We start from the raw sequence: 14479 nt of genomic DNA on the forward strand, positions 1-14479 counted from the left end.
AAAGATCGGAATATTCTTTCAACCCTGTGTGTTCCCCGCTACCGCTTATGAGCAGGTATAAGTGAGGCGGCCAAATCTTTGCATATGAGCAGGTATATGTAAAGGTCGGAATATCCTCTTGACTTCAAAAGTTCTCCCCGCAATTCACTTATGAGCAAGTATAAGTGAAGCGGCCAAATCTTTGCAAACACCTATGGAGATGTATAGGTAGTTGGTAAAGATCGGAACTGTTCTCACGAATCCAGATGATGATTGGATACGTCGAGCTTTCTTCGTGTGTTTTGACTTAACCGCAGATCACCGAAGTTCATCAACGTATATCGTGCAATACCTATGGAAATGAGCCCGGACATTTGCCAAACAACATACAAAGTCCGAGTCGTGCCTCGAATTGCGCTATCTCACTCCCGTCGTAAGTAATTCCGGTATGTTTTCCACTCATGTTAGCATACATCATTTCTTAATACATTTTAAAATGGGACTCATAATCCCGACAAAAACAACATTCATTGCATTTGCATGGTTGAAATTTAGGTATCATTTAGTCTTTGAATGCAACCTCTACGAGCTCACCTTCAAAGAGGGGCAGCTGTTAACACCTAAATTTTAGCGACCATTTAGTCGTAATTTGTATAGAAAATTAGGGATTAAATTTTTAACCCCTAAACAAAAATATTTAGGTTACATAACATATAGTTTAGGTCCATTTAATTTAATTGCATTTTTTGCATCAGATTGGCAGTGGCGAATGAGCTTAAAATTTCATCAAACGAGACTCGGCTCGCTCGGAAGGCAAGGGCCGGGAATTACAAGTCAAACGGGCTCGGTTGTTTTAATTTGAGCTTAATTCAGCCCATTATCCTTAATTAATTCAGCCCATTTAAATTAAATTAAAATCTAAGCCCAAGCCTAAACCCATTATCCTTAATTGACCTAGATTAGTGTTATATATACATCATTAGGTCAAAATTAGGGAGGACACACAATTCATAACACACCCGACGACAATACAGAGAGCATCGGCCAGCATTAGAGAGAAAAGAGAGCAGCACACGCAGGGGTGAGTGCGCCCACCTGCAGATCTCCAATGCTCGCACTCACGACTGGATGAGGAAGAAGACAAAGCTACCACTCCCACAGCAATCATCAAGGAGTCCAGCAAAGTTCATCAAGCGTCGTCGAGAAGTAGCTGTGAACGGAGAAAGGCAAGAATTGATTCCCCAAGCTTGACCAACATTCAACGCACGATGGGGAGAACCGAGAACAGGGAGTAAAAAATTGCCGATTGCTTTGCCTTGTGCATCTCAAAGAAGCTTTGCAGACCCTTAGCCGTGTTCAGTCAACCCCCACGAATTCATCCGTGGTCGAGAACCGTGAACCATCACAAGCACCACCGTAAACAGCGCCCCTGCCAAGTTGCTGTTCAGCCGGTCATCGCCCCCGCCGTCTTCGACGCCCGGACGCCACCGTGAGCTGCCGCGCCGACGCCGCGTCGCCCGTCGTCCGAGTCCGATCCCGATCCACAATTCGAATTTGGAAGTTATCTGCAAATTAGGTAATTCAACATTATCCGATATTTTCAGAATATTTAATTTCCTAATATGGGTGTTTGAATATTTCGTGAATATCATGTGGATATTTAGATATCTTAGGATAATGTTCGATATATCCGCAATATTTTTAAATATTCAAAATTAGGAAAACTTCCTAATTTAGCAACGTATCTGGACGACTATCCGACCTTATCCCTAAGGTTCGATACGCGGCGATACGGAAAATTATTATCCTATCCATAACCACTTGGGTACGATAATGATTTTTATCCGCTTTCCAAATTTGAATAATCGGCTTTCCGTCGATATCTATAACCCTATAGATATGACCGATAGCTTGATTTTTGTGCCTAATCCGAGTTTGAAACAAATATGGCGGATCGCGTGGACGTTTTGAATGTGGTTGCCATCCTTGTTTATTTAATTGCTTTCCTTTTTCAAATAAACAGAAAATTCAAAAAATATTAATTAGATTTGAATTAGAGTTTTTGCATGTCTAGGAATCCTAAATATATCTAGAAGATAGAGTAGTTATTTAATTTAAATTAGGACTTGAGATGATCTAATTCCTAGTTTAAATTAAGTAATATTCTAATCTTAATAGATTATTCAGGTTATTTTATTATTTCGAATTTTAACAAAAATCCTAAAAAGAAATCATGCTAGGGTAGATTAAGTCATCATAGTTTGCATGTTAATTTAGGCATTTTTATTATTCCGAATTTAAATTGAGAAAATACCAAAAATAATCATTCGTCCTGTCATTAGAAATAGGTCACGTCGTCGCACGACATATAGTTTGCATGCTAGGTTGCATTAATCGCATGTCATTTTCGCATGTCATTGCATATAGGCTAGATTTCATTTAAATAAGTGAAAATCCAAAAAAAAGAAATTGAGTGAATTGCTTGTTAATTAGAAATCATATTAAGGTGTCAATGTGATTTTCTAGCTAACAATGCAGATGCTTACGTTGCTTCCAGGTAAGTAATTCTTCCAAACTTGCAATTTATTTAATGCTTTCTGGGTGTTAAATTGGTGGTTTGCGCACTCGCATGAACACCTCACATGTTAGTAACTAAGTTGAAATGGATCCAAACTGCCTGCCAAAACATTTTTGAAAAGAAAAGGTACCGAAAGGGCATTAGACCAGATCTAGCGTAATCAAGTCCCCGGGCTTAGAATCTCTGGTTCGTAGGAATAAAACATATCTCCCTATGTTTTATTTAGGTTTCTAATCGACCTACCATAAATAGATTAGTGGCGACTCCAAGCATGAAAGCTTTTGCATGTTAAAAACTTAAACCCTAAGTTGCGAATTGGTAGGGTTTGGGAGGGCCCGAGTTAGGCTTAGTCTTAATAATCCATTAGCCTGAGAGGAATTTTAGGTCGCGACAAGGTTCAAGACTGGTTGGCCACGTGCACTTTCGGTCTTGCAGAATCACCTGCGATCCGATTGTACATCGTTGGCTTTGGCCAAACCAAATCCATCGCCTTTCCTAAGATCGGCCCACGTTGGCCCAAAATATTCACTCATCGTATCTCGAGATCGGTGTCCCGTTCACTGTCGAGTCCCTGGTCCACATACCGTTTCCTAGTTAGCCATACTGTCACGCCCCGAACCCTATCGAGCTCACGACATCCTCCTCTGGTCGATTTGTGCGACAACCCAGGAATTATCTCCGACCTCATCCTAACGTCAGAGATTTAATTGCGCACACGGAAACCATAAATACCCGGACAAAATTAAACTGGGGAGAATTGGGAGAATCAACATTTCCAGTACTCGATCAAACTTATTCCACCATATTTACAATAGAACAAACCTTAGTTTACCAGTACACACATTCCTAAAACCTTCGAAAGTAAGAACAAAAACAGACGACCTGGCATACTAACTTCCAAAAATGTTACCCTTCTGAAACCTACCGAAAACTCTGCCACATCATACTCCGCGTGCACTGGTATCCCAAAACGTACTGGCGGCGGTGGAGCAGCGGCGATCCGGCGGGCGTGACCGACGGCGGTGATGGCGCGGCGACAACGGCAAAGGGAGAGAGAGAGAGAGAGAGAGAGAGAGAGAGAGAGAGAGAGAGAGAGAGAGAGAGAAAATGGATCCACGGTGGGGGGGGGGGTTTACGGCCAAAAAGGGGGAATTTCACGATGAGGAAGGAGGAAGAAGAGAGAGAGGAGAGAGAGAAAGGGGGGGTCAAGGGCTTAAAAATCAATTTTGACCAACTTTTTGGCAATTTACCAAAATGCCCTTCTCTCACACAACTAACCCTTTATTAATTCTCAAGGGTAAAATGGTCACTTCCTCCGTTTCTTGTCCAAATCGAATTTTTCTGAAGGAATTGAGTGCACCAAAAATTCATTCGTGACACGTGCAACGTCGTCCTGACGTTCCGTCGTGACTTCCTAATTTTCCGGTGTCCAATTTGGGTAAAATTCCATAATTAAATTCTATTAAACGCAACTCGAGCGTTTCTCGAGCTAACGGACGGCTTGTTGGGGAAATTCGCGAAATCGACTCATGACTGATACTAAATCGAGTCACGTGCAAGTCCGTTCGGTGCGTGACGACCTCGGTTGTCATTAAAATCGCGAAGATCAATCATTTGATCCGAGGGGTACGATCGTTCGGTATAATTTCAGAATCATTCGTCAAGTCGTTTCGTGGTCCAACGGAATCACCCGCGATTCACTATTAGGACAGTGGCGAACTGACCCCTAACTATCCTTGGATCGGCCAACAGTGGCTCAAAATATCACTTCCGCGATTTAATGGTCGAAATCCATTCACGATCGAATTTTCTTTAGTCGCGCGAATTTAATTCCCCTATTAGCCTTTCCCTAATGGTTAGCATTCCCAGGAATGATCAGTTCCAATATTTCATAAATCCCAAATGGACTAATTTTTCAGGATGTCACACATACCCCATTGGTTAGTATCCCGAGAGTGATCAGCTCTGGGCGAGACTTACTAAAATGAAATGCGAAATATTGTCAATTTTATTGATCCCGGAATTACGTCGAAATTCGGGCTGTTACAATTCAACATCCCTTGATTCTAGGATAATATTGGCATGTATTTCCACATGTTTAGATTTGTGAACCAAAAATCTATATGCATTGCTATTTTGATGAATATGAAATCCACCATTTTAGGTCTCAACCGAGTTTGTTTAGGAAGAGAAATTGCCATCTTGGCTAGGCACCCCTACACTTTCAAAAAATTGTAAAATGGCAATCTTCCATTACATAATTTATCTAGAGTTTTACCTGTCTTCTTGTGGGGCACTTTATTTAAAATGTAGTTTGCAGTTACAACTGCCTCCCTTTGCAAGTTTTTAGGTTAACCCGAACTTAAGAGCATGGCGTTAACCATCTCCTTTAGAGTTCTATTCTTCCGTTCAACAACTCCATTTTGCTGCGGAGTATACAGTGTAGTGTAGTTGTTTGGAGAATTATCCCCAAACTAGCACATAACTCTTTTAAATTGGAAGAATTGTATTATCCTCCTTTGTCCGACCTAAGCATTTTGATTCATCTATCAAATTGGTTATTGACCTCATTTTTATACTTGATAAACATGCTCATAGCCTCATGTTTGCTAGTTATAAATAAACATAGCAAAATCGAGTACAATCATCGACAAAAGTGATGAAGTACTTCTTTCTACCTCTACTTTGCACAAACTTTAAATCACATAGATCACTATGAATTAGCTATAAAGGTTCACTTGTTCTTTCAATCGATGTGAAAAATTTCTTAGCAAACTTAGCCTCAACACAAGTCTCACACTTGTAACAGGCATCCAACTCAAACCTTGGAATTAGCCCAAGTTTGCTATTTTCTTCATTATATCATAGTTTACATATCCTAATCTATCATGTCATAGATAAAGAGACACAATGGTATAAATTGAAGACTTTTCTTTATTAATAGTCTTTGGGTACAAGAATTTAGAGTTTACACCAATGACATACACATTGGCGTTGAACATATCATTATACAAATACCCTTTTCTCCACATACATCCCCATTTGGAAAGTACAAACTTGTCAGATTCAAATACAAATTTGAAACCCTTCTTGACAAGTATGGGGCCAGAAATGAGATTCTTCCGGATCTTCGGTACATGCAGCATATTTTGTAATATGACATATTTGCCAGAGGTGAACTTTATGATCACCTTTCCTCTGCTGGCAACTTTTGCTGATGCAGAGTTAGCCATATAAATAATCTCATCTTCATTAACTTTCTCGTAAGATGAGAACATGTGTTTATCTATACAAATGTGATTTGTGGCACCTGTGTTCAACCACCAATCAGTATTGTTCGATACCAAGGGTACCTCGGATACCACCACAACAGTCAATCTCTCATTATCTTAAGCCCACACCAGTGAATTTCTCCGATTTCTCATTTGGTGTTACCGGAGGTAGTAACATTAAACTAGGCAAAGCCTATTCCATCCCCCAAAAATTGAACCATAAGCCATTTGGCCTATACTGTTTTGAAGAATAGTTCTGGGTATATCAGTCAAACGAGTTGCACTAGTACCACCATAGATGGTTTTAGCCCGAAGGCTCGCAGCATTTGCTGCCACAACACCAGGCCACGAAGTTTGAACCTCACTGGTCGAAACGACCATATGAATGTCTCCAGAAATATTTCGAACATCATTAGGTACTTGATTGTTATCAACCATCTCGATTTTCTGTTGTAATCAGAAAAACAATAAATCCAAGAAAGTGATAACAAAATAAATAGGAGGTGAGGTATGGCTATCCAAATTTCTTTAAGGCGATTAGTTCCTATCAACGGTGCTAAGAAACTTCACGAACTATACCTCTCAAGATACAATACCTCGAACCCATTTGAATTAGCACTATGCAAACATGACTCTGTTGACACTTCTTGAAACTAGCATACTTAGATTAAATTAAAGAGAAGAGATGTAGGTATTTTTTTATGATTCTTGGAATGAAAAATGGAGTTTTAGAATTCATATACAGAAACGATACGTGTATCTTGAGTTAGAAACGATACATGGACCTGCAAGAAATATACAGAAACGATACGTGTATCTTGAGTTAGAAACGATACATGGACCTGCAAGAAATATACAGAAACGATATATGGACCTGCAAGAAATATTATGATTAGTTTAAGGTAATTAGGGGCGTCGAAAGTCAAAAAATCGTTGGAAAAAGGCCTTTGTGCGTTTATCCTTTTCACATAATTACTCATTTAAATGTTAAACCTAACCTACTTAATTATATTTGAGTTGATGCGAGTAAAATAATGAGAGAGTATGATGGGTTTCTAGAATCAAGGGTTATACGGTGGTTGAGAAAAAGGAGAGTCGAATGATATAATTTATAATTAATACTACTTATGTATTAGTACATAATAATTGTTTTGATGATATTTTAATTTTGATCTTTGTTGAAAATTAAATTTAAAATATTTTGGATTTTCTATGTAATGGGCCTCATTCATGAGAAGTACCTAGTTTTATAAATATGGCACCTACTTCTATTAATATGTTTTATAAAGAATTAATTAATACAAGGCATTTGTCTACGTGGGAACCTTATGGTAAAGTTCAAAAGAATTGCATTGATTAGCCCTCCCTAACCTTTTTGCTTATAAATAAAAATGGTTTGAATAAGGACAGTAGGAATGCCATAACTTTCGTACGGTGCTCACTTAAGTGCCACATCGAAGTAAAATCGATCATTTAAGTGCCATTCCTAGCAAATTGTCCTACGTGGATTTTTTTTATTAATTTTCCATCTCGACGTGGATTTTTTTTATTGTTGAATTTTTTTAATTAATTATCCATATCAGCGCGGCAATGCCACGTAGGACAACCGATGTCCACGTCGGATTTTCCGATGAGGCAAATTGCCAATGACACTTAAGTGATCATTTTTTCAAATTTGTAGCACTCAAGTGAGCGAAAAAAAAGTTATGACACTCAAGTGAACACCTTATGAAAGTTATGTCACTCTTAGTATTCTTATCCCATGAACTAAAAATTAAACAAATACAAGAATCCAAGAGATACATGAACTCGAGAGATACGTGAATTAAATAAATACACAAATTCAAGAGATACATGAACTCGAGAGATACATGAATTAAGTAGATATACGAATCCAAGATATACATGAATTGAAAAGATGTATCTTGTTTTTGCTCACATTCGTTAACCCATTAACCCATCATTAATACAACACGGGTGACCCGACAAGATTCTAAGGTTAGTGAAACTCGATTGATTGTAAACTAGCGAGAAGAATAAGAGTTTATCATACTCGTGGCTATATGTAGCTGGAGTTGATGGTATAACAAACGGTTAATACCACGAAAAATCCCAAACTGGTACACCTGTGATAATTTTATCCCGAACAATATTTTTTATCACAAAAAAACTCCAAACTAGTATATCTATGATAAATTTACTCCGGACTATTTTTTTGACCACTAAAAATCCCAAACTGGTACACTTGTGATAATTTTATCTCGAACTAATTTTTTGACCACCAAAAATTTCAAATTGGTACACCTACAACAATTTTACTCCGAACTAATTTTTTGATTACTAAAAACCCCAAATTTATACATTTGTGATAAATTTACCCTATTTTATTGTCCATTAAATTGGATTAATATTATGAAAAATCACAAATTGGTAAACTTATGACAAACAGAGGATCAAAACCCCAAACCAGTATACCTGTCAATTACCACGTGTCATTAAACTTAGCAATTTGACAGTAAAATTTAACATAAACTAACGGAGGGTAAATTTATCACAGGTGTATCAATTTGAGATTTTTTGTGGTCAAAAAATTAGTTTAGGGTAAAATTATCATGGGTGTATCAATGTACGGTTTTTGGTAGTCAAAAAAATAATTTGGGGAAAAATTGTCACAGGTATATCAGTTTGGGGTTTTTTGTGGTATTAACCATATAACAAATAACAATTAGGGTAAAATTATTTCATCAGTCTTAAATCCATTGTTAGGATGCCCCAATTTAATTCTAAACCTTTACACAAATTCCAATGTGGTCCATCTGTCTAATTTTCATTGAAAAATCGTTGACATAGTAGTGTGCCACGTAAGATGGCCAACGATGACCGAACCACCACATTGGCGATTCTCAACAAATATTGGCTATAAGAACTATATTGGAATTTCGCGTAAAGGTTTATGACTCAATTGGCGAAATTGAAACGTTTAGATTTGAATTGGCATCCGTATAATAAGTTTATGAGTAATTGGACAATTTCCCCTTAAACCAGCGCTTACATATTACAAAAGAACTAGCGTAGCTGATCAATTTCGTAATTGAAAACATAAAAAAGAGTGTTAGCTTAGCTCACTAAAATAGGACCTCAGATGGAAGGAAATCAACGACCTCTGACTCTGATTGACTCAATCTAAAGAAATGGATTTACCTTCATTATGATGCACGGTTTCATATAATTTCAATACATTGTAATCCGACCCATGAGGTTCACGGTTTTTCAAAAAAAGTTGCTTGTGATGTACTTCCAACAATAGGAAAACCAAACTAATTTACTGATAATGCCTAGACATTTAACTTTTCTTTCACAGAATACTACTCATAACTAACTCTGCAAAAACTAGGGTCAGCATTTGCAGTACTCCCTTTTTCTCGTGGATGCCAAGCTGCAGGCGAGGAATCTCTGAACCTATTTTGCAATTTACTTCTACGATTTCACCTCTCACGGTTTCTTTGCACAGCTAGCGTGACATCCCTAAATTTCGCATAACTTATTAGTGGCGTTACGTGAATTGAGATCAGTAATGGCTAAGGTTTGATTATACAATTATCGAAACAACTATGAAATTTCGGTAAATAAGTACCTGGCACATACTTGATCTGAAAAATTGTGAAAATTCATTGAATGATTTCGGAGGTTTATATATGGCCATACAAGTGTGAAATATGTGAATATAGTGATTATGTATGATGATTTAGGACAATGGCCACTGAGGTAGGTCTTATATGATCATGTTGTACACTTAAATTGGACACATTAGGACACAAGTTTGTGCCCTATGAAGCCCATGTGTCGCTGGCCATGCAATGAGCAATTTAGGGCATGCAAAATTAGAGAAATTGGGTTTGAATTAGTTATCATGGCCATCTAAGATGACTAATCATATTTCATGCAAGCAAGAAACTTGCTTAACACACTTCAAATTGCAATAATGAGACATCATTGGCCCAACTCTCTTTCATTTTTCAAGACACCACAAAACCAACTCTCTATTTTCTCTCTCCCCTCTCTCTCTCTCTCTCGCCACTCACTCTCCCTCTAGGCCACCCTCTCTCCCGTGCTTCACCTCCATTTCTAATGTGGCCTGTCTGTCTAATTTTTATTGAAAAATCATTGACGTAGCATTGTGCCACGTAAAATAGCCAACGATGACCGAACCACCACATTGGCGATTCCCGACGAATATTGGCCATAAGAACTATTTTAGAATTTCGCGCAAAGATTTATGACTCAATTGGTGAAATTGAAAAGTTTTTTGAATTGGCATTCGTATAATAAATTGAGGAGTAATTGGACAATTTTCCCATAAAACAGCACTTATATATTACAGAAGAGCTAGCGTAGCTGATCAATTTCGTAATTGAAAACATAAAAAAAAGTGTTAGCTTATCTAGCGGAAACAGGACCTCAAATGGAAGAAAATCAACGACCTTTGATTGACTCAATCTAAAGAAATGGATTTACCTTCATTATGATGCACGGTTTTATATGATTTCAATACATTGTAATCCAACCCCTGAGGTTCAAGGTTTTTAAAAAAAAGCTGCTCGTGATATACTTCAAACAATAGAAAAACCAAACTAATTTACTGATAATGCCTAGGCATTTAACTCTTCTTTCACAGAATACTACTCATAACTATCTCTGCAAAAACTAGCTTCAGTATTTCCAGCACTCCCTTCTCCCGTGGATGCCAAGCCGCAAGCGAGGAATCTCTGAACCCATTTTGCTATTTACTTCTACAATTCCACCTCTCATGATTTTTTTGCACAGCTAGCGTGACATCCCAAAAATTTGCATAACTAATTAGTGGCGTTACGTTAATTGAGATCAGTGATGGCTAAGGTTTGATTATACAATTGTTGAAACAACTATGAAATTTCGGTAAAAAAGTACCTAACACATATTTGATCAGGAAAATTGTGGAAATTCATTGAATGATTTTGGAGGTTTATGTACGGCCATATAAATGTGAAATATGTGAATATACTGATTATGTATAATGATTTGGGACAATGGCCACTGAGGTAGGTCTTATACGGACTTGTTAAGACACAAGTTTGTGCCCTATGAACTCCATGTGTGGCCGGCCATGCAAAGAGCAATTTGGGGCATGCAAAATGAGAGAAATTGGGTTTGAATTAGTCATTATGGCCATCTAAGATGACCAATAATATTTCATGCAAGCAAGGAGCTTGCTTAACACACTTCAAATTGCAATGATGAGACATCATTGCCCCATTCTCTTTCATTTTTCAAGACACCACAAAGCCAACTCTCTGTTTTCTTTCCCTTTCTCTCTCGCCGCTCACGCTCCCTCTTGGCCACCCTCTCTCCCGTGCTTCACGTCCATTTCTTTCGTTGACGTAATAGTGTGCCACGTAAGATGATCAACGATGACCGAATCGCCACATTGGCGATTCTCGACGAATATTGATCATAAGAACTATATTGGAATTTCGCGCAAAGATTTATGACTCAATTGGCGAAATTGAAAAGTTTAGGTTTGAATTAGCATCCATATGATAAGTTCAAGAGTAATTGGACAATTTCCCCATAAAACAGCACTTATATATTACAGAAGAGCTAGCGTAGCTGATCAATTTCGTAATTGAAAATATAAAAAAGAGTGTTAGCTTAGCTAACTAAAACAGAACCTCAGATGGAAGGAAATCAACGACCTTTGATTGACTCAATCTAAAGAAATGGACTTACCTTCATTATGATGCACGGTTTCAAATTATTTCAATACATTGTAGTCCAATCCCTGAGGTTCATGAGTTTATCAGAAAAGCTACTTGTGATATACTTCCAACAATAGGAAGACCAAACTAATTTACTGACAACGCCTAGATATTTGACTCTTCTTTCATAGAATACTACTCATAACTAACTCTACAAAAATTAACGTCAGCATTTGCAGTACTCCCTTCTCCCGTGGATGCTAAGCCGCAGGCGAGGAATCTCTGAACCCATTTTGCTATTTACTTCTACGATTCCATCACTCGTGATTTCTATGCATAGCTAGTGTGATATCGAGAAATTTCGCATAACTGATTGGTCGTGTTACATGAATTGAGATCAGTGATGGCCAAGGTTTGATTATACAATTATCGAAATAACTATGAAATTTAGGTAAATAAGTACTTGGCACATTTTTTATCCGAAAAATTGTGGAAATTTATTGAATGATTTCGGATGTTTATGTACGACCATATAAGTGTGAAATATGTGAATATAGTGATTATGTATGATGATTTGGGATAATGGTCACTGAGGTAGGTCCTATGTGGACATGTTAGGACACAAGTTTGTGCCTTATGAACCCTATGTGTGGCCGGCCATGCAAGGAGCAATTTTGGGCATGCAATATTAGTGAAATTAGGTTTGAATTAGTTATCATGGCCATCTAAAATAAACAATCATATTTCATGCAAGCAATGAGCTTGCTTAACACACTTCAAATTGCAATGATGAAACATCATTAGCCCCTCTCTCTTTCATTTTTCAAGACACCACGAAGCCAACTCTACATTTTCTCTCTCCCTCTCTCTCTCTCGCCGCTCACTCTCCCTCTCGGCCACCCTCTCTCCCATGCTTCAACTCCATTTCCAATGTGGTCCGTCTATCTAATTCGTTGAAAAATCGTTGACGTAGCAGTGTGCCACGTAAGATGGCCAACGATGACCGAACTGCCACATTGGCGATACCCGACAAATATTAATCATAAGAACTATATTGGAATTTCGTGCAAAGATTTATGACTCAATTGACGAAATTGAAAAGTTTAGGTTTGAGTTGGCATCCATATAATAAGTTTAGGAGTAATTGGACAATTTCCCCTTAAAACAGCACTTATATATTACAAAAGAGCTAGCGTAACTGATCAATTTCATAATTGAAAACATAAAAGAAAGTGTTAGCTTAGCTAACTAAAACAGGACCTCAGATGGAAGGAAATCAACGACCTCTGATTAACTCAATCTAAAGAAATGGATTTACCTTCATTATGATGCACGGTTTCATATGATTTCAATACATCGTAATCCAACCGCCGTGGTTCATGGGTTTATCAGAAAAAGCTGCTCGTGATATACTTCCAATAATAGAAAGACCAAACTAATTTACTGACAATGCCTAGACATTTGACTCTTCCTTCACAGAATACTACTCATAACTAACTCTGCAAAAACTAACGTCAGCATTTGCAGCACTCCCTTCTCCCGTGGATGCCAAGCCGTAGGCGAGGGATCTCTGAACCCATTTTGCTATTTACTTCTACGATTCCACCTCTCATGGTTTCTTTGCACAGCTAGCGTGACATTCCGAAATTTCGCATAACTGATTAGTGACATTACGTGAATTGAGATTAGTGATGGCTAAGGCTTGATTATACAATTATCGAAACAACTATGAAATTTCGGTAAATAAGTACCTAGCACATATTTGATCCGTAATTTTGTGGAAATTCATTAAATGATTTCGAAGATTCATGTACGGCCATATAAGTATGAAATATGTGAATATAGTGATTATGTATGATGATTTGGGACAATGGCCACTGAGGTAGGTCTTATGTGGACATGTTAGGACACAAGTTTGTGCCCTATGAACCCCATGTGTGGCCGGCCATGGAAGGAACAATTTTGGGCTTGCAATATTAGAGAAATTGGGTTTGAATTAGTTATCATGGCCACCTAAAATAACCAATCATATTTCATGCAAGCAAGGAGCTTGCTTAACACACTTCAAATTACAATGATGAAACATCATTGGCCCCTCTCTCTTTCATTTTTCAAGACACCACAAAGCCAACTCTCTATTTTCTCTCCCTCTTTCTCTCTCTCGCCGCTCACTCTTCCTCTCGGCCACCCTCTCTCCCGTGCTTCACCTCCATGTCCAATGTGGTCAATCTATCTAATTTTCGTTGAAAAATCGTTGACGTAGCAGTGTGCCACGTAAGATGGCCAACGATGACCGAACTGCCACATTGGCGATTCCCAACAAATATTGACCATAAGAACTATATTGGAATTTCACGCAAAGATTTATGACTCAATTGGCGAAATTGAAAAGTTTACGTTTGAGTTGGTATCCGTATAATAAGTTCAAGAGTAATTGGACAATTTCCCCTTAAAACGGCACTTACATATTACTGAAGAGTTAGCGTAGCTGATCAATTTCATAATTGAAAACATAAAAGAGAGTGTTAGCTTAGCTAACTAAAACAGGACCTCAGATGGAAGGAAATCAATGAGCTCTGATTAACTCAATCTAAAGAAATAGATTTACCTTCATTATGATGCACGGTTTCATATGATTTCAATACATCGTAATCCAACCGCTGAGGTTCACGGGTTTATCAGAAAAAGCTGCTCATGATATACTTTCAATAATAGGAAGACCAAACTAATTTACTGACAATGCCTAGACATTTGACTTTTCTTTCACATAATACTACTCATAACTAATTCTGCAAAAACTAACGTCAACATTTGCAGCACTCCCTTCTCCCATGGATGCCAAGCCGCAGGCGAGGGATCTCTTAACCCATTTTGCTATTTACTTCTACGATTCCACCTCTCATGGTTTCTTTGTA

This window comes from Syzygium oleosum, unplaced genomic scaffold (assembly GCF_021117445.2).
Source record: "Syzygium oleosum isolate NSW1041296 unplaced genomic scaffold, Sole_v2.1 Sole_v2.01, whole genome shotgun sequence".
Lineage (NCBI taxonomy): Eukaryota > Viridiplantae > Streptophyta > Magnoliopsida > Myrtales > Myrtaceae > Syzygium > Syzygium oleosum.